This window comes from Heterocephalus glaber, unplaced genomic scaffold (genome assembly GCF_053883595.1).
Source record: "Heterocephalus glaber isolate CG9 unplaced genomic scaffold, H.glaber_assembly_v1.0 deba00001523, whole genome shotgun sequence".
Taxonomy (NCBI): Eukaryota; Metazoa; Chordata; class Mammalia; order Rodentia; family Bathyergidae; genus Heterocephalus; species Heterocephalus glaber.
This window is the reverse complement of record NW_028258327.1, coordinates 4,304,656-4,332,150: the sequence shown is the minus strand read 5'-3', so window position 1 is coordinate 4,332,150 and position 27,495 is coordinate 4,304,656.

The following is a 27,495-nucleotide window of genomic DNA, read 5'->3' as shown; positions in this document are numbered from 1 at the left end:
CATTCAAGCAATACTTTCTACTTTATAGTTTGGAATAATCATACTATGTTCTTCATATGATTTTTGAAAATTAAATGAACAAGATAAATAACTTTAATGAGCTTAGCAATGTGTCTGGCACAAAATCCATTCTGTGCCTACTGATTGTTAATATCATTATTTCATACTTGTACATCATTTATCATTGGACCTAATTTGAGATAAAAAGAAATCTTCAAATTTTGCATTTAATATTTTGTACTCTTTTCAAGCATTTGAACTAATTTTCAAACTTCTCAATTCACTAAAACAATTAAACAAAAACTAAAAATAATAAGATATTTGCTTAAAATGAATTCTCTTTGACTGAGATGCATCATCCTAGCCACACCTTAATAAAATTACTACTTTCAATTAAAACAAGGTTCACAAAATTTTTAATCAGCAAAACGATTTTATTTTTAAAATATTTGACAGGCATATCTAATTCACAGAAATAGAACCACATAGGTGTTTATTTACCCATTCTTCTCTTTTTTTCATTCATTTTGCCCCTTTTGACATCAACTTCTCAGCAAGATGGTTACAGTAGCTACGGTGCCTGTATAAACTCAGTATGGCATAACATTCTCAATATACAAACCCGTATCCATAGGCAGAAATTCAAAAGTAACTACTGGGCCGCAGCATGTGAAGCATTCTTTTACAAAAGAGAGATACACATCAATCTCTTTCTAAATAACCAGCAATAACTACTAAAAACAGCATGCATTCATTCTCAGAAATTCTCCTTGGACACAAAAGTGCCTTGGTTTCCACTAACTTCTAACTCCTCATTATATTCTAGTACTATAGGTTATGCATCAACACACTTAATTTATTTTTTGATTTCAAATCAGGTAACCAGGTTCTAATTTACTAATGATTTCTGAATGCTTTTTTATTTGTGGTTTGGGGCTATTTGCATGGCAGTCATTTAGCAAATTAATGTAGATGAAAAGCAATAATTTTACAGATGTTTATTGCAATCATGCTGTCATCCCATACTTAAAATGCTAATCTATTGACTTCTATTCATTAGAGATGAGCTCCACTTACTTTGCAACATTAGTATTTTATAACCTGGGGTGTTTTGAAGTAGGCTGAACTTCAGAATTTTAAGCATCCTGTTCAGAATAGATTTTTTAAAGAATAAATGCATTTTATTTCTTATGACTTTAAAACTATTCCTTCTCTGACATTATACAATCTTTGACTCTTTGCATTTATGTAAGCTCTAGTACAGGCTTGTGTTTCTATTAATTTTATGTTTTAAATGGCATAATTGGGATAAGTAGCTTCAGACAAATAGACCATTTATTGAATGACAAAGTCCTCAAAAGAGTCAAAAATCAAACCTTGTGAAAGGTAGAAATGTAGCAGGGCAAAGAAGTGGACTGGGATTAAGATAAAATGTCACAAGGATTTCTATCCCTAGTTGGAATTTTTCTGTACAAATCGAATTTATTCTTCTTAGCACTTTTTGCTAATACCAAGGGTCAAATACTCTTGGTAGAAATAACAGCCTTGCTTTAGTCATAAGGAAACCCCTGGATTCATCAGATCAGACCATGGATAGGATGGCATAAAAATACTTTAGCTCACTCTGGAGGCCTGAAAATGGCTTGAAGGTGAATATGGTTTGCGCTTTCCAAAATGGCTGTGCTCCTAGAAAATTTAAAAACTCAATAAATAACAGGCTTTAAATGTAAAGAAAAAATTTTCATTTTCATACATGATATTTAAAAATAAATGTTTCAAAATGATAGTCTTTTTATTTTCAAAAGGTATTTTTAATATTAAAACTGACACATGGAGTTTAAAAAAACTATATAAACAAGGCATTTTGTATTGAGCCTTGTTCTATTTAATATATGTAATAATGTGTTATATATTTATACATATATAATTTATATTTATACATGTATAATAATATATAAATTAAATATGTGTGTTTAGCACTGTATAGAATAAGAGTATATACACATTCCAACTAGCACTCTTCAAGTGCTTTACACAGGCTATTAAATTTATGTATTTCACTTAATATGTGCAACATATCTAGATTACCCTTCATTTTGTGGTTTTGTCTCTCAGTTTTCAGTCAAGCCATCTTGATTTGGGCCAATTGATGTGTAACTATGTGAATAAGTGTTTAAAATGATGGATTAAACAGATAAATTCATATGAATACCACTTTAACTTTAAAGAAAAATCTTCCTATATTGACCTTTTAAACCATTTAAATATCATATTATACCTAATGTTAGCATTTAATTATTTTGAATAGTCATTATGGCCAAATTTCTACATTAACACAAAACTATTCATATGTATTTTTCTAACTAATCTTCCTGAAACCCTTACTTATATATTACCTGATTCCAACCCAGCAGACTGTAGTAATTTTAAATTAAGTTGAAGTTAAAACCCAAGAGTGCTTACAGCCCTTTTTCTTTTTATGCTTTCAACCACAGCATCCATTACTCTCTATCCGCAGCTTCAGGCCAAGCAAGACTGTTTTGCTGCAAATATTCAAAGCACATTATAGATTTTATAGACAGCAATACTGAAACTATTTCATATTCTACTTCTTGTGTGGAACTGTCCACAATTAGGCTTCAGTAATTAGCTGTGAGAATTTTGACAATATTTGACTTGCATCATTTTGTTCTTATCAGTGATAGAATGGAAATGATAAAGTGTCTCTTTATTAAGGATGGAGGGATTAAATGGACCAATCAGACAGAAAAATGGCCTTAGTGCTTGCTAATACATCCTCCTTCTCATTTCTCATCTTCTTCATCTCCCTCATCTCCTACTCATTTTCCCTTTCTCTCTTTCTTCCCTCCTTTTCTTCCTCCCCTCCCCTCCCCTCTCCTCTCCTCTCTGTCTCTCCCCTACACCGCTTTACTGGAATGGTTTAAATTGGTTAATAATGACTGTTTCTATAGTGTCAAGACAGTTCTTGTTCACATCCTAAATATCAGCATCAATAAATATACAAGCATTTCTTCCTAGAAATAGTTGACTTTTAGGATGCTTCACCCTCTTATACTTGTTTTCTCTCACATCCTGATTCAGGTTTCATTGTTACTTTTATAAAATATTTTATGTATTTTGTTTTTTCAAGTTATGCCCTATTTCTTCTTTTTCCAACTACTTTTATGGTTTTAAGTATCATAGTACAATGATAGATTTACCCTAAAACTACTCTGTAATTCTATATCCAAAATACATTTTTAACATCTTTTGGAGAGCACAAAAGAGTTTCTATTATGCAACATATAAAATATAAAATCTTCAAGACACACCTCCACCCATCTATTCAAAGAAAAGAAGAAAGAAGCAAAGAAAGGTAGAAAGAATGCAAAAAGGAAGGATGGAAGAAAGGGAAAAGGAAGGAGGGAAGAAAAGGACCCTTAAGTCATTCTCCACCTTTTTCTATTTTCAGAAATAGTACCCAGCATCTCCACCCAGTCAGAAAATGTGGAATGGGCACATTTGTTCCCCTACACTCAAATTCTCGCAGTCATCAAGAATTCTCATACCAAGGGCTTCTTCAAGTTTCTTTGTCCGAACAATGAAAATTTTACTATCTCAATGACAGTCATTGCTTTTGCCTCATCATTTATTTCTGTGTCATAGAAACAAATAAAAACAAACTCAAATACTCTGCTTAAAATGATTTAGACAACACCAGCAGTACAACTGCTCTGCTTTTTGATTAAAGTACCAAATCACTCACACATGTTCCCATATTATCTTTCTCTCTCCTTTAATTAAGAAATACTGGATGTGAGTTCTTGCCTATGACTTTATAGTTCTGGGTTTTTTTACATGCACTGCTGAGATAAGTTTGTAGTAGAGAGAAAAAAGAAAAATAAAACTTTGTTCTACACAGTTTACTTCCCTAAGAAATTCAGAGGACTGTGAATCATGAAACGCCATGTGCTTATATTGTACTGTAAATTGATGGAACGTTTGTCACCACAGCTAAAGGCATTTATGAATAATGAGCTCATAACTGTGATTCTTTTTTAAACCTTAATGAATAAGAATGAGTTAATTCTTTTTAACTGATTTCTTTTGTTTTAATTATTCATGAGAAATGCATCAATTTGTTATGTCTAAATTCTTTTTTTCTTTTTCCGATTTTAAAATAGTTGGAACATCATAGTGAGTAAAGCAAACAAGTAAATCTAAGATAGATATTTACCATGAACACAAAACTAGAAAACTAGACATATATATTGAAAGATTAAAATATTAAATGGCACTCATTTTTTAAAAGTTCTAATTATGTCAATATTTGCCAATAGTTGAAGTAATTAGAATTGATAACCCCCCCAAAATAAAGAATTTTGATATCATATAAGTGGGTATAAGCTCATGTATATACTAATTAGTACTAGTTACCAGTGTATAAAACATGCTCTCCAGTTGATATTTCATTTTATTCTCCTCATGTTCTGAAAATGAAACACATTATTATATAGTTCATTTTACAAATCAGGAATTGATCTGGTTTAAGCAATTAAGCCAGGACTTAAGCCCAGGTATTCTAACTCTGAAAATTTCTGCATTTTATTCTCAGGAATTTAATAAAGTCTGTATTTCAAGGCGCGTACTCTGGAATCAAAATACTTGTTTAAATACTGGTGCCAGTCTCCTCTCCCTAAATTACTGGGCAAAGTTTCTTCACCTACAAAATGATTAAATATAGAGTTTTATAAGAATTAAATTAAAATATGTGAACAAGATTAATACCTGGCTTACATCTAGTGAACATAAGTGGTTACCATATGTTCATCTTTATTAGGTCTCTCCTCTTCTGCTTAATCAATATTGCATTTCTGAGAAATAATAAATATGAGTAAAAATATATAAAAATCAAAAATTTTAAAGTCTAAAAGTGTTGTAAGATATGAAGAGACTCAAAGAACATAACAGAAAGTTTGAAATAAGATATAATTTATGAAAAATTAGATGTACATATATTTGGAGGAAAAATAAACATTTCTTTAAAGTATAATGGGAGTTCTAAAGGTCACATTAGATATTACTTTCTTTTGGAGCACACAAAATTTACCATTTACTTTTCAGAATTGTAGTCTATAGCCAATAAATATACTCTAAAATGAAATTACTCCTATAAAACATTCCATAAAATTAATCTTTTCACTGTTTCAATTTCAATTATTTACTCTGTATCTTTCAGAGAAGTATATCTTAATGCAGATACAATTAAATTTAATACATAGTAAGTATGAAGAAGTTAATGCTATTCTTATGATGACCATGAAATACTATAATCTTTCAATATTTAATATCTTTTCATGTATGTTAACAATAGTAGAATTAGGATTTTTACAAGATTTGAGAAAAATGTATGTCTTTAGTAAATAAGAAATATAATTCAAGAAAATGATAGCTTATGAAGCTAAGAATAGTCACAATAAGCCAGAGACTTAAATGCCTTCACTGTACTTTTTCTCTCTGTGCATCTACATCTTTCCTTATCTTTCTCTACATAATAGAAGTCTGAAATTTTCATAAGAAAAGTGAATAAAGTGCAAGGTGAGGGACATGGATCTAGTTTTAGTCTTTAGCATGTAGAAAGTCAGTTTTCCCAGCACCATTTATTAAAAAGACTATCTAACTTCCAGTGAATGTGGTTGGTCCCTTTGTCAAGGATAACTTTGCTGAATGTGTTTGGGGTTGTTTCTATGTCTTCTAGCCTTTTCCATTGATCTTCAGGTACTTTTTTTTCCAGTACAGTGCTGTTTTTATCATGGTAGCTTTCAATGTATAAGTCCTCTACTTCCTTCTTTAGAGTGATTGCTAGTTATTTCATAAATATTAAAACAGAAACACTAAATCTTCTGGAAGAGAGAATAGGGAGAACTCTTGAGGACATAGGAGTAGGAAAAGACTTCATGAACAAAACCCAGAGTGAGAGAAAAATAAAAGAAAGAATCAACAACTGGGATCTCACCCTATTAAAAAGTTTTGCACTGCAATAGAAAGCACCAACAGAATGAAGAGACAATCCACAGAGTGGGAAAAAATTCTAGCCAGTAGTCCCTCAGACAAAGGACCAATATCTAGAACATACACAAAATTTTAAAAAATCAGATCCCCCAAATTTAAAGACCAATCCAAAAGCAGGCATCTGAAATGAATAGACACTTCTCAGATGAAGAAGTACAACAGCTCATCAACTGGTGACTGGATAGATTTTTTTAAAAATAAAATGTAGCACTACTCAGCCACAAAGAATGAGAAACTAAAGACATTTATAGCTAAATGGATGCACATTGAGGCCATACTCTAAGTGAAATAAATAAGACACAAGTGTAAATACCAAACAGTTTCTCTGGTGGGATAAACTGAAAGTGTAAATGAGAATCAAAATGTATCATAGATAATGTGATACAGGAAGCAAAGGTCCAAGGAGGAAGGGGAATTGGGAGGGGTAGGGGAAAGGAAAGAAGGGAAAGGAAAAAAAATATGAGAAAAGGAAAAAATTGTAACAAAGTATTTGTATATAGGGAGGGGTAAAGGAGTGGAAGGGAGGACAGGGAAATGGGGAAAGAAAATAAGAACCAAGGTATATCATGTAAAGGTACAAATTCCCAACTTTGAATTTCATTCTATTGTATACCTAAAATGTACCAATAAACTTAATGAATAATAAAAAAGTAGTACAAATGACCAGAAAATATATGAAAAAATGTTCAACACTGCTGGTCATCTGAGAGATGCAAATTAAAAGAAGGCAGAGATACCACCTCACCCCAGAAAGAATGGCTACTGTCAAAAAATTAACCAACAATAAATGCTGATTGGGCTTTGGGGGAAAAGGAACACTTCTACACTGTTGGTGGAAGTGCAGACTGGTGCAACCACTGAGGAAATCAGTGTGGAGAGTCCTCAAAAAACTAGGATTAGAGGTCCCATTTGACCCAGCTATTCCTATTCTGGGTATCTTCCAAAAAGAACTAAAAACATTATATTGTAATGATATATGTGGACCTATGTTTACAATGAAATTTTATAATAGCTAAATAGCTATTATCATTTTAATAGGTATTATAATATATATTATTATATAATATTATATACAATATATTATATATAATTATATATAATAATATTATATTATATATTATATATTATTATATATAACCACCATATATATTATAATATATGTAATAATATTATAATAGCTAAACAACCCAAATGACCATCAACTGAAGAATGAATAAAGATGTGGTTTTTCTATACAATGGAGTATAGATAAATGGATGCACCTTGAAGCTATGCTCTTAAGTGAAACAAATCAGACAAACGTGTAAATATAACATTGTCTCTCTGGTGTAAGAAATTAAAAATGTGAATTGGTACAGAAAGGCATAATAAACAATGTGAAATAAGAAAAAAATTCCATTTTTTCATTCAGCAGAGAGAGGGAAAGGAAGGAAGGAAAAAAATAAATGAGAAAAGAAAATAATGGAAATGAGACTTTTGTAGGGAAAGAGGGATTGAAGGGAGGGGAAGGGAATGGAAAAAAAAGGAATTATGATATACCATGTGAAGGTACAAATTCCCTATGGTGAATGTGATCATTATGTAAATCTAAATTGTACCTTTAAAATGAAAAATGAAAAAAAAGAAAGAAAAATGAGTAAAATGTGGCTTCGTCTAGATTCCACACCTTAGGTCTCACTACACTTCATTTTCTAGCAGTAGAGGGCTTGCTCTGTACATGCTAAATCAAAGAGTTACAAAGAAGATCTCACTGGCTTATCTTGAGTTTCCTGCCATGCTGAATTTAAAAATTTACCACAGTAATTACAAAGAGTTTTATCAGAACTGAAAAATTTCCTTTGGAAATCTTTTCAGAGAAACCAATAGGATACAATTTAATGTATTTTTTTAAATTTGAATCCTGGGATTATCGTATGATTTATTGATAACCACTAATAAATAGATCACTTTTAAATTAATATATCTTAATAACTTTATTATATTGTTTGGTAGTATATTTGCTGGTATCAGAATTCAGATATGTTTCAAGTAAAGCTGATTTACTATGTTTTTATTTTTTTTTGTTTACATTAGGAAAAAAGTCAAAAATATACATTTGTCATAATTTGGCTTCACACAGAAAACTGAGAACCATAGGTTAACACACCTCAATGAACTGTGCTTCAAAAATATTGCTTTTCGTGTGAAAAAATAAACACCAGGAGTGGGAAAAGAAATGCAGAAATAAAGTGAAGCTGCATTTGTCTCTACAGTACCTCTGCATTAGGTATCTGAAACATAATGGCAACAATAGCACAATACTGCAACACTGTCAGAAACATAAGTAAGCTTGAAATAGTAGGAATCCTAAGCTTTTCAAACCCACTGAATGTCCTGCAATCTGGATTTACTTGAATTTTGAAACCAAGTTCTTAATTTCATGGGCATTTGGAAACATAGTGGGGAAATATAGAAATTATCCAGAAATGAAGAATGACCTTAGTATTTTACCTTAAATGATTGAAAGAAAATAAAGGAATGTGGGATATTTTTATTTTAAAAGATTCTTAATAGTCCAAAGTCATTATTTTTTTCTACAGTAAAATATTCTAATATTGCATTCTTTGGCAGGGCCTTGGTCTGTGAACAGAGTAATATAAATGAATATTCATAGAATGTCCATCACTCATTAATCCATCAATGAGCCCATTAGATTCTTATCTGTACACTTTATGAAATTGTGAATAGGGACAAATGAAAAATAAGTTTGAACAGTTACATGAAACACTGATTGTGGCACTAGGGGTGTAGCTGTGTGTAGAGAGATTGGTTAGCATGTGTTAAGCATTGAGAATGAACCCAGCACCAGAGAAGAAAAGAAAAAAAAAAAAAGAAAGAAATGGGAAGAGAAGGGAAGAGAATGGAAGGAAAAGAGAGAAAAGGAAAGGGAAAGAAAAATTTCTTGACGCATGAAATCTCCTTTTAAGGAAATTACCCTCAGATTTGGATTAAAATCTCTTATGTCAATATAGTGTAAAATAGAAAGATATGACATGAATTTCAAAAGTGCATATGTTATACATTTCAATCAAATGGCCTGAATGTTAAGTAACTTAGTTATTCAGTAAAGGAAAAACACAATGAATGAGGATGAACTGGGGAGTTATTGTTCAATAAGGCAGACAGCTGAAGAAGAATGGGGATCTAGAAGATGAGAATGGGAATCCTAGCTGTTGTTCAGAACATTTTCTTGTCTCTACAAGTAAATGTACATTTACATTTAATATGTTCTACATTTACCCTCTTCAAGGGTGAAAATAAGAGAATCATTTATAAAGACACTCTAAGAAATCAAAATGCAATTGGTAGATTATGCTAGAGTGTTTGAGATATTAGCGACCATGGTTAGATTTGAGATGTGTGTTATATTGCAAAGAACTCTTTGCACAAATTTTAGGTTTAGGATGTAAGAATAAAAAATATGAGATAAATAAGAATATTATCTAAATAACTGGGTAAATCGAATTTTCTTTTCTTGGTAACGGGGATTGAACTCAGGACCTTATGCTTGGGAAGCAGGCAGCAGAACCACTGAGCTAAATCCCTGGCCCCTAAATCAAATTTTTAATTACCAAATTGGGAACCTTTAGAGAGGGTAGCATGTAGGTGAGAAATCATCAAATTTGCATTTTGTATGTATAGTATAAAGTTTCTATTACCTAATAAATATCCAAGTGGAAATGTCAAGGAGGTAGTCAGATACATAAAGCTAGATTTCAAGAATAAGTTTGATGTTGGACTAAAATCTGGAAATATCCAGGGACTAAATGCTGTTAAGCTCATTGGGACACATGATCACTCAGAAATTATGTTGACATGTGCTACAACTCTGTTTTGAGTTTGGAACCAATAAGAGAGATACAATAAAGTAGTGTGAAACAGAGCTGTAAACTAAACCTAATCAAAAAGAGCCGTGGTAGAATAAATTATTGAAGAAAATGATGATTTAGATATACTTTCTTTTTTTTTTCTCTTCAGTTTACTCTCAAATCAACAAATATTACACAAAAGAAAATATAAAATAGAGTAAGTGTAAATCACTGGATATAGAAGTTCAAGTTTGACTCAGAAATTCTTCACGATGGTGCATGCATATTCAAATAGGCAGGACTTGTTCTCCAGAGCATGAAAATCTTCTCAGGTTGGAGAAGCAAAGAGACTAAGACCTCTGGATTTTGTACTATTAGATGAGGGCTAGAATCATGCTAATATTCAAGCATGTAACTCACTAGATGTAAAAGAATGACTCTCCACATCATTATACATTTCTATATTTCTGTGATCATTTTCACAGTAAGCTAATGGATTTCCTACAAAGGCCTGCCATTAGTGGCCACCACATACATGTACAAAAAGAATATATGGCCTTCTAGATACCAAGTCAGAAGACCATTTGAAGCAAAAGGTAAAATTTGATCTTGTATAGACAATAATCATATCACTAACCATTTAAGTTGGCAAAATGGAGTGAAAAAGTAGTAATCTTCTGAATTCAAAATACTTTTACCACTAGATAAATAGCATTTATTATTTAGTGGTTAACACTGAAACCACATAAAACATATTGTGTGCATGCATATACATGAGTATGTTCATGAACACATACACGATTAAAAACTCTAGTGTAATGAATTAATTTCTGAAAGAAATCATGTGAAAAGTGACGCACAACATAGTTTTTTATAACTAAAAAGTCCACTGTTTTTGAAAATAGATAATTATTTTAAATATATGATTACCTTGTGTGGAACTTTTAGCCATTAGTTTTCGAGTATTAAATAATTATTTAATTACAAAAATTATTTTGTAGAAAAGGTAGCATTTATTGAACATAAAGAAATTAAAACAAATAACCCTCTTGGAGATGAGAAACACCTTGTCAATATTATGGCATCACACTGTAGTATATTTAGCTTGAACAAGTATAAAAATAACATGACATAATTTTTTGTAGATTGTCCTAAGAGGAGATTGCTCAACTATAATTTAGCCATTGAGTGTACTATATTTATGGTAGAAAAAACAAAACATTTTAGCTGCCTATCTCCAATTTATTTTAATGAGTCAAACCAATATTTTAATTAAGCAATACTAAATAACATGATGAAACTGAACTCAATAAAAGTTAATTACTAAAATAATGTGAAAAAATGAAAGTGCCTGCATTAAATTAGAAAATGTCTCAAAAAGAGATATATGGCTTTGTAGTTACAAAATAAATTGATGTTGCCATGGCATTATTGTCTTTTCAAAATCCAGAGGAGTTTAATGAAAAAGTCTTATAAGAGTTAAATGAACAATAAATATCTAAAATCCCCTTTAAATTATAGTAAGCCATAACACAGAGTCTCTTATGCAAGTGAGAGATTTGTGCAAATTTGAGATCAAATTGTGTATTCTTTATATATTTTTTATAGTTTAAATTGTGTTTTCTGTAAGAATCATATAGATTCTTTCTATAGCACTAACTTCTAGGAATGTTCGCTGGTAGTACAGAGATGTTAACAATGCTTTCCAAAGAAAATGTTTGGAACTTATATTGAAAATTAAGAACCTCAGTGTTACTGTGAGTTCTATTTTATGACATAAAATTTATATGTGAGATTATTTTCATATGGAAAATGTTTTACATATATAAAATCTATATTTTACATGTGCTGATGTAAAAAAAATAGGGAACTTCATAATCAAATGATTTTACAAGTGATATTTTCTTATTTACATAACACACATTTAAATTCTTTCGGAAATAATGAAAAATTTCTTTTTACAATTCAATTGTTACATACAAATTTAGGAACATTTGATATCCACATAAAATATTTAGGAAACATAATACTATTAATTATGCCAGTAAACTTTATTATGTTATGAGAACTATATCAATTTGTTAAGACATGAACCGTATTAATCATAATAATATACTGTAACACATTATTTATAGTGTATTGTCATAAATAAACATAATTGTACAAATTTTGTCTATGATGTTGCTATAAAAATATTATGATTTTAAATACATCTAATTGGCCATGATACTGATGCCCTTTCTTTCTTACCTTATGCACTTCCATATTATTATCAGAGTGATTTACCAGTTTAAGATTTCCATATTTCTATTTATAAATCTTACAAAGTCATTGTTTGTATCCCTTTAAAATATACTACCATAAGATTTGTAGATCATTATTTATTCTAGTCTGTTCCATATTATTCCATGCTTCAACCCAGATATATCCTTCACCAGCACCATGAACTTGTACTTTTCCACAGCTTATCACCTCAATCTCCATCATTTTAGCAATACCACCAAATGAAGTAATTGTAACATTTTCTTTATTAGGTATGAATTAATTTTTTTTCCCTTCCTAATTCTAGAGTCTCATTTTCCAAAACAATTAATTTGATTTCCCAAGTTAGCATAAGGCATTGATTTCCTATTTGTTTGTAAGATCCTATACACAATTTTATACCTTATTATGTTTACTACTTTAAGTTTTATTGTCTAATTTTATCCCTATACTTAAAATGTTGATCTACTAGTAGTCCTCAAAATGCTTGCTGCTACTGAACCAAACAATAAAAGTCAGAGTCTATCTGAAAGCAAACTAAAGCAAGGGAGATCTGCAATAAAAAATAATAAAGGTTTTTGTATGAAAATAGACCATATATTATATTTATTTTTAATTTTATTAGTATATGTTTACAATGCACAATGTTTATATTCATCATGGGGTGATGATACATGCATGTAACACATCCTAAATTATTTTTTCATCCACTTCTTCTCCTTTCCATGCCCCTCCCTCCATCTCTTCCTCACCTTCCACTTTGCAAAAGATCTATCTCCCTGTTTCCTATTCTTTTATTTTGCTCTTATTTTCTGTATCACATACAAAAAACCCTTGTGATATTTATGCTTGTGTGTTTGATTTATTTCACTTTACATTATAGTCTCAAGATGCATCCATTTTCCTACAAATGACTCAAGTTTATCTTTGTGTGTAAATACAGTGTCATATTTTATCAATTAATTTGTTTATGAACATATAGGCTACTTCCAAGATTTAGTTATTACGAGTTGTGTTGCCATAAACAAGGGCATGCATGTTATCCTTCTATGTATTTCCCCAAAAGCTTTAAAGACATCATATTACAGTGGTAGACCATATATTTTAAATAAAATTTAACATATAGAATCATTTTGGTAAAAATCAAATAAAAATAACTCATCATTGACAAATAAAAATCCATACAATTAGCACATTTTTTCCTCAAGTGAATCCTACAGTGCAGCTATGTAGATTGCATCATGGTGAAAAAATAATGTGCATTTTTATAATTACTCTGTATTCAGAGACCCAATAATACAACTGAAGCAAATAAAATACTTTGCCTATAATATGCTCCACAAGGGAGCACATCTCTTCCAATTAACTTTGCAGAGCTATGTAATCCCATTGCAGTAGAAAATGTAGCAGGTATGCATATCATTCCATTGTAGTGATATAATAAACTTTCAATTTATTAAGTGACATTAAACTTGAAATATAAATGTGTATTGATTGCAAGGTGAATAAAGATAACATTCTGATTTAAAAGCAGTAAGAAATTCCTATCTGTATTTTGAATATCTTTTCATAAGTTAAGTGTTTGCACTTGTGATAATTTAATTATGGATGTTTTGGCTTCCTTACCCAAATCATGAATACTCTTCCAGAAAACAAGCCAATTCTATGGCCGTGTGAATTCCCACAAGTCCTAGAGGGCAATTAACTCTACTTCTAGCCATGCTGTGGCACCTGCAGACAATGAAGAAATCTGTTACAAGAACTATTTCCATAGCATGAATATGCAAGCACCAAAATTAGTGTAATTCATTCAGCTGCAGATTATCTGCGCTTCAGCCACAATACATTTTATTGCCACATGTCAGTTTGCTGACAGCTTCATAAATCCTGTTCAATAAACATTAAGGGTTTACTTTCATTGTCTATCAAATAGAGATAGAGAAGCCTGGGGAACCTTTTTTGATTGTTTGGTGTATTTTAGGATACAACAGTGTAGTTTGATATTCATATAACAGTTCGAGCTATTCTTATCTCAATTTGGAGGTGTCATGTAGGTATGTGTTTTCAACATTTGACAGATGTTGTTTGACAGGCATAACAAATTTCTAGCTGTATATAAACTGATTTTCAGACAGAAAAATAACATTATTTATTTTATATTTATCTTTGGTATTATTTTCCTCTTAAATATGATTGTGTTCTCTGGCATGAAATGTAGAGCACGTGTTGTAACAGATAAAAATGGCTGAAAGATTAGCTAATCGTGATACCACTCAGGGTGTTAATTTTCTATTTCTCTGACAATTTCTATATTTTTCTCAATGGTTTGATTATTTTAAAGGAGTATAATGAAAACAATTATGAACAGATTTTTATTCACAAATACCATGAAATTAAATGTGTTTAATCCCCTCTGTTCATTCAGGATAAGCAGTGAATCTTAGTGATACCAGCTCTAACTGTGAGGAAGCCACACAAATATTGGCTCTCTCGTGGTTTAAAGTTTTTGTATTCAGGGTTCAGTCTGCATATATTGGAAAACTTATGAGACCTTTTCTCTTTATTTTCTCTCAGATTTCAGTTTGTATTTTGCTTAATGTTTTGGAGATTCCATTCTCCCAGTGTGCAGTCCTCTTTGTGATCACATGCAGGATAATTGAAGTCTTATTTTGTCCACTGACTCTCAAGAAAAACTACAGAATATTGAATAAAGGTGGGGAAATAAAGTCTTCCACTGGCTCTCTGGTGTTTCATCTGCCACAGCCTCTCTTCAAAACAATTCAGTACTATCTTGAGTCATTTGTCTCACTTTTATGCAAGGAATAGGCACTAGATTTTTTTATTGTAAAGGGCCACTATTAGAAAGATTTTTCAGGAGAAGGATGAATGTAACTCCCATATCCAAAGGCCATTTACTGAACTATGTTTAATGATAATTCTTTCTCTTTCCCTTTACTTAGAGAGGAAAGTTTCCCTACTAATGTGAAAGGTGGATGAGAAATTTTTGAATGGTAGTTGTACTAAATGGTTTCTCACTGAAAGTGAGAATAATTAGACTACTAGAGTATGATTAGACTGCTAGATTTACCTATGCCTTAGCTGATCGGGCAACTGTCACAATTAAATAAATTATTGATATAACAGACTATGCTAATCATTTGTAGAAAATATCTCGAAAGCTCCCACTCTAATCAGTAACTCATGTTAATAAATATGTTAAAATTATGAAATCAGAGGAGGTTTTTTTCACAGGCAAAAAAATATCAAACTTCTATCTTAAGTTTTGTGTTTTTTTTGTACCAGGGATTGAACTCAGAACCTTGCACTTGCTAGGCTGGCAACGGTACCACTGAAAATCCCTGGCCGTATGTTAAGATTTTTAAAATCTATTTTTTAAATGTTTACATTAACAGATGAAATTTTATGCATTTATTTTGTACAACATGATGTTTTGACATATATAGACTCTGAATTGATCAGGTCTGGCTAGTTAACATATACATTACTTTTCATAGTTATCATTTTTGTGGTGATTTGATAGGAACATTTTAATAGTACTTATTGAAAGTAAGGCAAATGTACAGCTAAGGTTCTTTGAATGTAAGTAAACAAAACTGATTAATGTAGAAAGATTGGAAGGATATGAATACACTCAGGATTCATAGCTTTCTAATCACTTTAATAAGATACAGACAGAAAAATCAAAGAGATTCATTCCATAGGAAACAAGAAAATTCTACAAAAAATGTTTATCGCAAAATAATTGAATTGATGGACTTTGAGGCCCCAAAGGATAAGTAAAAATAAGTCAAATAAAGCAGATTCAAGAATATAATGGGAATGTTTGAAAAGATTCTGTTATTTAGAAGAACTTTGCACTCAAGTCACATAATATAAATTTGAGGATAATTATGGAAAGCAAAAGAAATACACTTAAAATTCTTAAAAAAACATAATTTGAAAATTAAATAAATAGAAAAAACAAAGTAGTATGGATAAATTCAGATGATTAAAGTATTTCTCAAATGGCATAATTGTGTACTTTATAGTAGAAAAGATTGGAAGTATCAAAAAATTTAAATATCTAATAAAAGTATGATGAAACAATAGTAAATTATTTTAACAAATATATTACACAAAAAGACAATTCTGGTGTATGAAAATAAATCTTAGGGACTAGTGATGGAGCACAGTCAAAAATTATTGCATTATGTGGGAAACCCTGAAATCAATCCTCAGTATTCCAAAACAAATACAACAACAAATAAATTAATATACCTCATAAAAATGAACAACTCTAAATAGGTTATATGAAGAGGGTGTCCAGAGGAAAGAAAGACAAATCTGTATTAGCACATAGAATGTTAGTTACCACCACAAATAATTAAATACCCAAAAAGTAAAACAGAAACTTGAACAGTTTTTCTTATCAGGTGAGCAAAGAGGAAAATAATTTACTAGCTGACATGAGAGTATAAGTAATTATGTGGTAAATCAAAACAAACATTTTAGAGGACAATTTGAAAATATCTGTCTGTGAAAATATAGAATGGATATGTATCTTTGTTCTCAAGAATTTATTCTAAAACTACATTTACAAAGTATATATACAAAGTGACAGTCTAACTGAGTAAGACTGGTTATTGTAAAATGCATTCATAAAAGTGTTTGTGATGTATCTAGAAACCTTGCAGGGATGTACTGTGATTATTGTTGAATATTTTGTTTGGAAGAACAGAATTTTTGTGCTCTTTTGGGGAAATTAGATCTTTAAGGAATTAGTAATTTAAGACTGTGAGCATAGCTAAGTAGTAGGGTGCTTGCCTAGCATGCCGGAGTATTAAAAATATATTAAATTCAGGGCCAGGGATTTAGCTCAGTGGTTCCACCACCTGCCTCGCAAGCGCAAAGACCTGAGTTCGATCCCCGGTACCAAAAAAAAAAAATAAATAAATTCAAGATTTAAAATAATTGCTCCATATTATCAATAAATCATGAATGTATCATTACCATATGTAACAGGTGATATATGATATACCTATGGGAGAGAGATAAATGTTTGAAAATAGATGATTAAACAGCACATATAAATTAAAATGTAAAAATTTTAAGATATTTTCTACAAAAATGTACTATCAAATTTTATTAAAGGAAATGAGAGATTCAAGATGAGTACAAAAAATTAAAGTACACTCTATATTATGAAGTGAGTACATACCTAGACATTAAATAGAGTACTAGGGGTTAATATAAAAATTCAAATCAGAAATATTTGAGAGTTGTTGCCTTGGGAGAAAAGCTTTAGAGACGGTATAGAGAACAAACCTGTTTCTTTATATCACAGCATTTGAGTATGTATTACTTTAATATTATTTTCAATAAAATATATAACAAATTCTTGATTCTACTGACATTCCTGCCTCGAAATATTTCTTTTTTCAAGATTCAGTTACTTTTATTTTTATGTAGTTTCTATAAATATTACAGTGCCCATCAATGTATTGGAATCACTAGCATATATTCATCAATGCAAAAATAGAAGAAAAATAGGTTTCTTTTATGAATATATATATATATATTTATAGCACTTTTTATGTAAATCAAACCATTTATTTTAAAATTTTATTCTTATTGACTTTTACATATATGTATTTAAAATTCATTAAAAGAATAAACATAATATAGTCTTAGCTAAAGTTTTGGTATTATATTGTTCTAATAATATTTATTATGCTCTCATTTGGTATATTGTCTTTAAATAAATACCACGCTAATTTTAAAACTGCCAATTTATACTCAATCATTTTTTTGCAGGTACACAATAGCTAATAGAAGGAAATAGTAAATATATAGTTATCCAGTCTAGTTGTTCTTCACACACAAAAAATAACCTTAAGCCTAAATCATAAATTATCATGTATGAGAATGTTTAAAATCTTCATTTAAGAATAAATAACAGAGAAATGGATATGGAAATGGAGGAAAATGAAGATATGTGATAGTTTTTCTCTATGTCAAACTTTGAGTTTATTAGCAGAGAGAAAATTCATTATCAGAGTATAAAGCATGATCCTCCCTTCTCCATTTGTCAGATGAAAAAATGCTTATCAAGAATCAACAGGCATTCAATACTTCATTCCCAATTCTTTTATATTCAGTGTCTATACTTAATTAGAACCAGCATCTATCTTAACAAATCTCATTTTAAACTTCATAGGATTTCAAAACATCAATCATTAAAACATTATTTACACTTGCCTGTGAGTCTTTGAAGATGACTGAAAACTGAGGGAGTATCAAAAGATGCTGTAAGCCATGGAGGTGAGCATTGTTACAGAAATTACCTGTGAAATTATAAGGGACAGTCAACATACATTTTAGAATTAATAGAAGTCTTCAACTTATAATTGTATTTGTAAAAATATGGTGAATGTTTAAATTTTAAAAAATATTCTGGCAAAAGGCACATTGTTCTCTGTCCCCTTCAAAATAATGTACCTCACTTTGAACACACTTATTCCATCTTCTTTGATATTATCTGAAGTGGTTTTGGAAATTCTCTTTTATGAGTGACTTTAGTTGTGATATTGTGGCTGCCTTGATGTCCTGAATTGATTCAATAAGAAAATTGTCCATATACGTAATATAATTGATCTTAATCTGAAAAGATAGTCATAAAAATAGAATAATAAGAACACAAAATGCAACTCAAGATCTTATGAAAAGAAGAACAATCCAAATCAAGAGCTAGTATGAGGAAGGAAATTAAAAAATCAGAGCAAAAATGAATGACATTGAGAACAAAGTAAGAAAAATATAACCAATGTATCAAAGAACTGGTTGTTTGAAAGAATAAACAAAATAGACAAACTCTTTGATAATCTTACTAAAAAGAAAGAAAAGATTTAAATCAATACAATGAAAAGGAAAAAGTTTAAACAGCAAACACCACAGTTGAAATCCAGAAGATTATTAGCAACTGTATCACAAAACTGTACACCGTAAAATTGTAGAACTCAGAAGAAATGAATAGATTCCTAGGTAAATATGAATTACCAAAACTGAACCAAGAAGACTTATAACTAAATAGTTGACTAATTAAGACTAAATAGTTGAATAATACACAAAGATATTGAAGCACTAATAAAAAACCTATCAAGTAAAAAAAGCATAGAAATTGATGGATACACTGCCAAATTCCACAAGAACTTCAGGGAAGATCTAATGTCAATAGATTCTTGAACTTTTTAATGAATTAAAAGGGAAGGAATATTCCAAATATCATTCCTGGAATCATTCCCTGATTCCAAAATATGATAAGGAACCAACCAAAAAAAACAGAACTACAGGCCAATCTCCCTAATGAGCATAGTTGCAAATATCCTTACAAGATACTGGCAAAGAGAATCCAACAAATCATCAAAAAGATCATGCACCATGACCACATAAGTTTCACCCCAGAGATGCAAGAATAGTTCAATATATGCAAATCAATAAATGTAATTCATCACATAATAGATGCGAGGACAAAAATCATGATTCAATAAATGTAGTAAAGATCTTTGTCAAAATCTAACATCCATTTATATACATACAGTAGGACATGATCTCAATCTGATACAAGCCTTTTATTATCAACCTACTGTATCATATTAAATGGGAAAAATATAAAATCTTTCCCTTTAAAACCAGGAACAAGACAAGGATGCACACTATCATCTCTCTTGTTCATCATAGTCTTCGTAACATTAGCCAGAGCAGTCTGAAAAGAGACAGAAAGAACAGGGATACATCTAAGAAAGAGGTCAAAGTATTATTTGCAAATAACTTGATTCTCTATAAATAAGGCTTAAAAAAATTCCACCAAAATTCTCTTATACTCAATAACCAAATTCATCAAGGTAGCAGGATACAAAATCAATACATAAATAAATAATATTCCTGTACACTAAAAATGAACTCACTAAGAAAGAAATTAGAAAATATTACCATTCATTATAACACAAACAAAAATTAAATACGTAAGAATTATCCTAACCAAGGAAGTCAAAAACACCTACAATAAAAATCATATCACTCTGAAAAAGGAGATCAAAGAGAACATCACAAAGTGAAAAGATAACGTATGTCCCTAAACATGCAGAGCTAACACAGTAAAAATAGAAAAAACTATTTCTAAAACTTATATATTGATTTAACATAATCTTAATAAAAGACACCAACAGCAGTCCTCAGAGATCTAGAAAAAAAATCAATCCTAAAATTCATATGGAACCAGAAGAAACTCAGAATAGCAAAAAGAATCCTGGGTAACAAAAGCAAAACAGGAAGCATCACAATCCCAGAGTTGAAGTTATACTACAAAGGTACAGTGATAAAAACAGTATGACACTGGTCCAAAAAAAGATGTGTGGATAATGGAAAAGAATAGAAGAAGTAGAAACAACCCCAGGCATATTCAGCTATTCAATCTTCAATAAAAGGCACAAAAACATATACTGGAGGAAAGATAGCCTCTTTAATAAAAGGTTCTGGGAAAACTGGATATCCATATGCAGGAGATTGAATCTAAACCTGTATTTCTCAACCTATACTAAAGTAAAATCAAAATTGATCAAAGGTTTAAATGTTAAAACAGAAGCAATCTGCTGGAAGATAAAATAGGTAAAGACATTGAAGATATTGGGTAGGTGGTGACTGACTGAACAGAACACCAACAGCACAAGAAATAGTACTAAGAATCAACCAGATGGGGCCCTCTTAAATCAAAAACCTTCTTCACAGCAAAGTAAACAACAAACAGAGTAAAGACCAACCTACAGAATGCAGAAAAATTGTGCTGGCTATTTCTTGGACAGAAGACTAACGTGCCACAAAGAAGCATAAACTTGAGGTATTCATAAGTAAATGGATATACCTTGAGATTAGAGATTTATACTGTACCCCTGATAAATCTATTGAGGATTAACAGTGAATCATCACTTTGTTTGTTTATTTTTATTGTTCCATGTCATCTGAAGGAAATGGGCTTTATACCCCTTTTTGGATCTGCCAGAGAAATGTAAATCCTTTACAGAAGTAGTAGCTTCGGAATCACAAACCACACTGTAATCTTCAGGTTGGTATATGTGGGTAGTCTCCAACTTTTTCCAGTAAAAACTCATGTCTCAGTAGCAACAGGAAGTAGGGTACTGAGTGAGGGGGAAATGCATAGCAGCATGTGAGGTGAAATTATATCTGCTTATATGGGTCCCTGGCACAGCAGCAGATAGCTGCATTATCAGTCTGGGTCTGTGAATTGGGATATAATGCAAATGTTATCTGGCCTTCTCCTACCAGAATATATATAAAAATCTGAGAGTCACATTTGATGTGAACAGTGTAGGCTGAAGATACAGTTTTTGATAAGTGTTGAAGACAATTAAAATGCAGTGCTCCAGGACCATTAAATGTTTGTGTATTCTTTCAGGAGCAAAAGTTTCCTTCCCTTAAGGATTATGTTTGCTGAGTCAGGCTTACAACTTTGTGACCACAGATAAATTTTCCCTGACAATTGAGTAACAGTTATGGCTAAGGTTCTCCTTTTTCACTCTGTCCTCATTCAGCACAAAGGTTTTACAAATGTGAAGGGACATCACAATATTAGCTTGGTTTATTACCTATTTACCTTGGTAAGACTCACCGTTTTAGAATGCCACCTAATACACACCTTTCTTTAAGAATTTAGAATCACTTCTGTTTCTATGTCAAGTCCTGTGCTTGGTATTTTTCTTCTTTTCACCTGCTGAACTTTACCTTTCTGAACTCTACTTGTTCATGTTTATGTTTGTCCTTTAGCCATAATCCATTCCCAGTATTTCACAATTTCTTCACTGATTTACATTCAGTTTGAAAACCTTTGTAGGAAATTTTTGTCAAAGACTAGTTATACTTTGTTGACTTAATTTTCACAATTGAGAATAAACTCAGATAATTTGGCACTGTCTGAATTGTCAATTTGTTTCATACAATAAAAATTTAAAATAAGTGATATATTGATGTAGTATGTAAGTCTTTGACTTTGGATTATGTAAACGCTGAGAATCTGTTTTTACTTCACTGTCAGAATAACTTGATTAAATTAATGTACTTCTTAGAAGATAATAGAAATACTGACTAAATATCTTTCCATAACCTGCACATGAAGCTTCAATAGCAAGGCAACATTGTTCATTATTCAATCTAATGTTCTATGTACTTGTTTATGTATCTCCCTTTTTATAAAACAAATGACAGGAACTCACTGAAGCAATATTAAATAAAACAGAAGTGTTTGTTCCTAGTCTTCTGTGGAGGTTGATAAAATGAAGAGGGCAAGAAGAAAGCCAGGGGGGTGTCCTGTCTTCCTCCCCCATCCTCTTCTATCTCCTCCTCCCTTCCCTTCACCTTCCATTTCATGTGATCTATGTTATAATTCCTTCTTTGTACCATCTTCTCACCAGTGTCTTGAAAATTTAAATGATTATTTATTTTAATTTATTTATGCCAGTACTAGGGATTGAACCCTTTGTAATAAGCTATATCCATTCATATTTTTTTTTTGAGAAAAGTTCTCACTAATTTGTTAAACTGCCCCATCTGGGCTTCAGATTGTGATCTTTGTGCTTAAAACTTCCAAAATTCTGGGATTAAAGGAATTGGTCAACATGTCCAGCTGCATTTATTTTTTAAATATGACATTTTTATCATCATAGTTCTATTAAAAGCAACAAGGAATTGCAAAAACACATCTACCAAATTCTTTGAAAAACACATTATCATCTACATGTGTTAATTCTACTGTTATGCTTTGGTTTAAGATTTCCAGTTCAATTGTACAAATGGTCTTGAGGAATGATAACAGAGCTGTAATGACATAACTATAATTCACTTTGAACACCAGGTAGAAACTGCATACTTCACCCATGCAGCTTGCTTTAGTTATTCTGCAAAACAAACATATGTTCTTAAAATAAAAAGATGAACAAGACACATGAAATTTGCTTGCCTCCAAATTACAGACAATTTTTAAAACATCTTCTTTTCAATTATTTTAAACAACATAAACTCTGTGATGCACAAGCTATTTTCCATGGGTGCAAAATACAAAAGATATAATAACATACTGGCCTACTACTCAAAGTTGTATAAATTCTTTTTAATTCTTTTAATTTCTTTCATTGTTATCCTCTCTTGAGCAGTTGATAGCTGGCCCACCTCATTGAAACTGAACTATAAGCCTCTTTGACACTTACTGCCAAACTTCTTTGTTTAAAAAGAAAAAATATGAGTGCCCTGATTGGAAAATATTTCTGAATTTGAGAAAATATAAACTATGAAACTTTGTAGTTAGGCCAAGAATAAAACACAATATCTGATTTCTATGGATTTTTAAAAGTTCTAATGCAATCAATTGAAACATTTGTTCAGATGACTCAAAATAAAAATATACATTTATGGAGAAATTTATGTAACTAAAATCAACAAATCTACTTAACCCTCTACTTGATGAACATGGTGGAAATGCTACAAAGATGCATAGAAATTTAATTTCTTATAATCATCCAAATAAATCAAATTATCCTTAGAAGAAAGTCTGGGGCACTTACTGTAATTTATTTAATCTACTATGATGAGGAATATAGTGCAGAGGGTATTTGTGCTTCATATCTATCCTTACTCCATTCTTTAGGAAAAATTGTTGATCAATCACAACTCACTTTCCCTGAAGCTCCCTTCCATTAAAGCCATTCTTAAGGAGCCACAAAAATGGAGGCCAACCAATGAGGTAAAAACTATTTTGTTTTTTTCTAGTAAAAGTATTTTTCTTTTAATTATAATCCTTTTATGTGGGATTATTTTATTAAAATGTTATTATTTGTCCTACAAAACATTATAATCACATTGTTTAAGGAACAATGTTTTTTTCTAAACTTAGTAGTTTTAAAATTGTTTTTATATGTGCATGCATAATAACATATATATTTACTAGAGTGTATACAGAGGGCATATTTGTCTTATCAACTATACCTCAGTGACACTGGGAAAAGAAATAATACTTCTATGTTTAGCACTAAAGACTTGTGCAGAACCATCTATGGAACACAAATAAAATTACATTGATAAATTCTTAGAACAAAAAATGCGGTTAGTAATTAACTAATTGTTATGGCTTGTGTCTAGATGTCCCTCCACCCCCAAAGCCTCATGCGGTCATAGGTAGGGCTTTTCAGAAGTAGCTGGATCTAGGGTGTGTGATGTTAGGATCAAGGATGAATGCTGGGATTGTTTCATGGTGTGATGCTAGGGTTAAGGGTGCCCCACACTGGTTATGAGTGCTGTCTGTCCTAAGGGTGGCATAGGTAAGACATAAGGAATAGAAAGGGGTCACTGTTTGTTGCTTGCTATTTCTTTGCTGCCCAGCATGAGCTGTATCTCCTCTGTGATGCCCCTCTGCCATGCCACTTTGCTTGGAGCCAGTAACTATAAACTGAATCCTCTATAAATTGTGAGATAAATAAATCTTTCCTTCTTTAACTTTGGGTGTCAGGTATTTTTTCGTCACCAACAAGAGAAAAGTAATGAAGTCACTGATATAGATGGGGATTGGACAAAAAGTAGCCATTATGTGTCAAAATGGTCAACTCAGTCAGTACTAAGAATGAAGTGACGTTTATAGAGTACCTCTCTGATTATCTAATTTCTGTGTCACATAAATTTTGTAACTCATTATCGCTGTGTCAAGGGAGACAAAATGGTTGGGTGGAATTGTTTTCCAACTTTTCATATTTACATAAATAATAAAGACTAACAGGCAGAAAAAGCTAAAACTAAATTGACTTTTATGTTTGTATTATTTCCTGTACCTCATGTTAATTCCTTAAGAAAGTTCGGTCACAAAGAGAGTTTGTGTAATGTCAGAGAGTCTGAATACAGAAGAATTCCTAGCCATTCTAGTCATGTGTTGAGAAAGACCGAGGAAAGACTGAGGGTTTTTTGTTGGTTTTTTTGGTACCGGGGATTGAACTCGGGTTCTTGCACTTCCACAGCAGGCGGCCAAACCACTAAGCTAAATCCCTGGCCCCAGACAGATTAATAAGATAATATGATATATAAAAGAATGAGATTCTACTGATTAATTTAACAAATGAAATAAAAGATACCATCAGATTGCAATGTTTGATTTTCTAATCAAACTTACATCACCATGAGTGAGAAAACTTTCACTTTACTTAATGTTATTCAGCACTTGATTCATGTTCTTTTTGGAATATTTGAGTGAAAGTACAAAAGTGAGAATAAAAAAATGCTCTCAAAAATGTTGGAAAGAATTGTGCTTGTTTCTCTATTTTTTATCGGCTCGAAGTATGGCTCATTGACAATTCACTATGTTTTCCCAAAAATAAGGTTAAAGTATTCAGTTCATCATCAAGTGGAATATGTCTCATTAACAAAAGGAAATGTTTCCTAATATTTGCAACAATACAGATGAATTTCAAAAGCATTGAGGTAAATAAAAGAAGACAGAAATAATCCTTTTACCTGTAATTGGCTATTTTTCTCTTTATAGGTATTAAATCTACAAAGAGATTTAGTTCATTTTTTAAAAATTTATATCTCCAAAACTTGCATGATAATTGCTTTTACATAACTTAGGCTATATATTCACTTATTTTTTTTTTTGTACCAGGGATCGAACTCAGGTCCTTGCGCTTGCGAAGCAGGCGTTGAAACCACTGAGCTAAATCCCCGGCCCTCATTTACTTCTTGATTTCTTTTCTGTACTATGTGATAAGAACACAGTTCAAATATAGAAAGTTAACTGGCTTCAACATGCTCATTGTTTATAGGCAGATATATGAAGTTAAAAATGACAGAAGAATAAAAATGTAAGATGAGTGATAATGTTTAAAAATATTTATTACCATAGTAGCCAAAAACTGATTCTTATGACTCACTGTGAATTATCCCCTACAAGACATGAGTTAATTATTAATAAAGATTTTTCAGTGATATTGAGAAACTAAACTCTGAAGTTTTGCATGTTGTTAATCATAAATACTAGTATGGGCCATGAAAATGTTCATTGTCAAGAAAATAGATAAGAAAAGAACATTAACAATCCAAAACAAAAAGATGAAGTCAATATAAAGTGAAGAGGTCAGTTTTCACAATTCACATTGAAAACTACTACTACTATGAAAGACACTGTATTTTGAATTACTTCCTGAAGTTTTCATGTTGTGATACAATTATGTCACTGCTTATGTGCATTTCCATTTGCTCTGCATATTCCAACTGTCTCAGCCAGTGCTTTCAATTTCAAACAACCAGCGTGATCAGCAGAAAATGCCAAAGTAATCAGTGGGAACACTATTTTGTTTTTACACAGAACACTTGGTAAACATTTTGGAAGACTCATCTTATTTACTATAGTTCTACTTGACCCATTCTTCGTTTTACACAATTTACACAATTTTTTTCATTTGCTTTTTTACTTTCAAATATTACAAAATTAGATAGATAGATAGATAGATAGATAGATAGATAGATAGATAGAGGTGATAGGAAATACAATGGGATAGAACCAGTTCCCTTTTTTTTTTTAATCTCAGATACTACTAAGAAGGAATGATCTGAATGAATTACATCTTTTCTCAATTGCTCTTCCAAAAAAACTATCTACAGTATTAAATTGCACATTCTATCAGCAACTCCTACTCACTTTATTTTCAAATATACAGGTAGTACAAATATGACTGCCAACTACGCATCTGCTATGCTCCATTATCACACACTGGGACTGCTAAATTAGGTCTTTACTTGGTTTCTCATTTCCTATCTTGCGCTCCTATAGTATATTTTCCACAGAGCTAGTGTGATTTTTTTACATTGTGAGAAAGAAAAATCTTACCCCTCTGCTTTAAATCACTTAATATCTTCTTATCTCTCTCAGAATAAAAAGAAAGGTACTAAATGACCATCCTCCTTCCCTTCATTCCCATTGCTAAACTCTACCATTTCAGTTCTTGCCACTGCCCCACTCAGGTCCCTGTGCTCTGGCCACACTGGGCCACTTTTGTCTCCATGAATATGCCCAGTTTGCTCAGAGCCTAGGCTTTTCTGAGTCTTCCCTCTTTCATGGAACATTTCCCCAGCAAGCAACCACCCTGTGTCCTCTCTATCTTTCCTCTGAATTTTGCCCTCATTTATTTTGTAGATTACTTCTCTGTTTTTGTTGTTGTTGTTGTTTGTTTGTTTTGTTTTTTTTGGTACCGGGTATTGTACTCAGGAT